We start from the raw sequence: 3,334 nt of genomic DNA, 5'->3' as shown, positions 1-3,334 counted from the left end.
CCCCTGGCGTCGCGCTGACGCCGGGCTCTCCCGGCTCTTCAGCAAAAGCCTGACTGAGTGGTGCGCGCAGCCATCTTATATACCCGTATGTACGGGGGCGTGGCCGGCGCGCACGTCCACTCGCCAATTTTCAATTGGCCTTTTTAATAAGGCTCAGAGGTGATCGGTCTCTCAGGCGAGATCCCAATGTAACGTCTCCGTTCCCTCCTTCGGGGAACGAGGGTTACCTTCGTAACCTAGACGTTTCCTTTCATCATTGTTTGCTTCTATTGTGACTAAACGCAAGACAAATGAATGATTAATAATTATAATTTTTATAGTAAGTTGTTAGTGGTAGTTATAAATCACTATATATTGAAAGGAGTGCCAACAGTAGAGATGGGAGTGAGTGTTGACTGTAGAGGAGAAATTAAAAATATATATATATAATAATAAATAATAATAAGTAGACACATAAAAACTGGAAGACGGCAGTTAAGTACTGAGAGCAGATGTGCCACATGAGAGAAAGCGATGTGGAAGCTGTTGGAAGGGCTGATATTTCTGGAGAGCTGATGAAGAAGGACTTAGTAGTCTGTGAGATATCCTGCAAGACAGGAAGAAAGAATTAATCACGATGAACAATTTTTCAAAAACAGATGGCAGACAACAACATACTGTAAGTGCAGCATGTATAACAGTAAACAGAATGTTTTCATCTGTTGGTGTAGATGCTGAAATAGTTATCATAGTTCTTGTTCATGGTGTGACCAGCTTTAAGTTTAAGATATCATGTACTGTTAGACAGTGGAAATTTGTAAAAATTCATAAAGAAAGAACAAAATGGACTTAATATAAACTTTATGAAACAAACACTCCGACTACTTTCAATGGCAAAATTAGCATGAGAGTTCAGGCAATGGCCAGTGACAAAAGTACAAGTGAAAGTCGTAGAATTTTACATAACTAGGCTTGTACAAGATGATATAAATTTGCTGATATGCTGTTAATATTATAAATGAGTTCGACATGACACTTTGTTGGTTGTTCTTTCTGATAGGGCTGTGGAGCAAGCTGTGCAAAATGTAACTGCACTACAGTTCAGTCAAGATGCTCAGACTGACATTGACATACCTTTGGAAATATTTGCCTTTGGTCTTTTCCATAAATGCACAATATGGCCCAATTCAGATCCCATGACTGGCCTCCTTTGGTCTTCCCTTTCAGCTGAAACAAAGAGAAATATATATACATGTTGAGACAATGTGCTAAAAATAATCTGGAACCAAAATATTTAAGAGGAATGACTGTAAGGAAAGTTATTATCAACAGATAAATAAGGATGTGTGCATTACATCAAATCAGTTATAGCTAAATGTCTTCAACGTTACTGAGAAAGATTGAATCATTGAATGATTTGTTCAGACTCCTTGATAACTTCTTCAAGATCAGCACTGGGAGCTTTGAGTTTAAGTTCCCTGTTAATTCTAGCAGCTTTCTGACAGAATTGGTACAAAATTATGAGATTATGAAAATGTGTAAATTAATTATTGATTACATTTCAGAAAAATAGGAACAAGTGATGGCATTTACAAGAGTTGTTTTCTTTAAAGAGCTGCTGGAGTAAATGATCTGAAGTAACTACAAGACAGAAAAAAATATTAAATTACAATATTTACAATAATTTTTTTAAGTATAAAAGGTGGCAAGCATTGTAATTCCTGTGCTTTACAAATAATACACCGTAAAATCACAGTTAATGGTAAAACTACGTTTACAGTTGTACAACCACGGTGAGCATTATGGTTATTGTGCTTTAACTACAAATACCACAGTAAAACTATGCTTACAGTGGTAAAACCATGGTAAATGTTGTGGTTATTGTGCTTTAACAACAAATACCACAGTAAAACTATGGTTAATGAGGTAAAACCATGGTAAACGATATGACTGTTGTGCATTGGCTACACAAAATATGGTCAAGCAACAGTTACTATGGTAAAACTATGGTAAATGTGCGGACTTTTACATGATCGCGCTTATCACGTGACACTGGTTTGGTTGATCTGTAAAGCTGTCATCAGCCACGTGAATATAATTAAAACGGTTTTATTTATTTATCTATTTCAAAACAGCAACAGTTAGAAGTTAGCTTAGGCTAATATTAGCAGCTGTGCTAACGCAGCAGCCGACTGTTCTAATTTAAACGCACACGCTTCCATTTTAACACATGACCCCACGTACAGAGACGCAGAAGGACCGAAATAATTAAAATAATGATCTCATTACATAAGAAAAGATAATTTGTTGCCTTTCTTACCTGTTTGAAGGTGTATATGCATCTAGTGAACGGGGCAAACCGAGCCTCGCAGGTGACGTCACTGCCGTAGAAGATGCTGCGTGCTATTTGTAGGCATCTGCTCTCCACAGAAGTTAATGGGAAGGATTGGCGTATCATATGCACGCAAAATTGGACTTTGGCGTATGTATTACACTAAATTGGAAAGTGCAAAGTCGTGTTATTTATACGCAAATTGATGAGAACGGGTTGCTGCAATAGAGGCTCTCACATTAATACAGCGTCTCTACACAGCAGAGGAGCAACCGGACGACATCAGAGCCAGATACTCCTCAATTTTCTCAGGCTTGGGGAAATTAAAGGAGCCTTACACAATTGAGTTGGAACCAAGTGCAGTGCCATATGCCCTTTCATCTCCTCGTCGGGTACCCCTTCCCATGAGAGATAAGGTGCGTGTTGAACTGAAACGCATGGAGGACATGGGGGTTATCTCCAAAGTAACCCAACCCACCCCGTGGTGTGCGGGCATGGTCGTTGTGCCCAAGGCTCAAGGAAAGATACGGCTATGTGTCGATTTGACTCACCTAAACAAGTGGGTGCGGCGAGAAAGACATATACTCCCAGCAGTGGACCAGACGATCGCGATGCTTGCTGGAGCAAAAGTTTTCACAAAGCTCGATGCAACATCTGGGTTCTGGCAGATCCCATTGTCCCAGGAGAGCAGGCTGTTGACAACATTTATCACCCCTTTTGGGAGATATGCGTTCAACCGTTTACCATTTGGGATCTCGTCCGCTCCAGAGCACTTTCAACGGTGTATTTCGCAAATGCTGGAAGGGTGCGAAGGAGTTGTGTGTCATGCAGATGACATATTAGTATATGGTGAGGATATGCACAGTCACAATGAGAGACTGCATGGTGTCCTTAAAAGACTGCAAGAAGAGGGGTTGACCCTAAATGAGAAGTGTGTGTTTGCTGCAGACAACATTATGTTCGTGGGTCATCATATTACTGCAGAAGGAGTTGCACCGGACCCTGGAAAAGTCAGGGCGATAC

This window comes from Garra rufa, chromosome 7 (genome assembly GCF_049309525.1).
Source record: "Garra rufa chromosome 7, GarRuf1.0, whole genome shotgun sequence".
In the NCBI taxonomy this organism is placed as follows: Eukaryota; Metazoa; Chordata; class Actinopteri; order Cypriniformes; family Cyprinidae; genus Garra; species Garra rufa.
The sequence above is the reverse complement of the archived record's forward strand: the minus strand, read 5'-3'. Positions refer to the sequence as shown.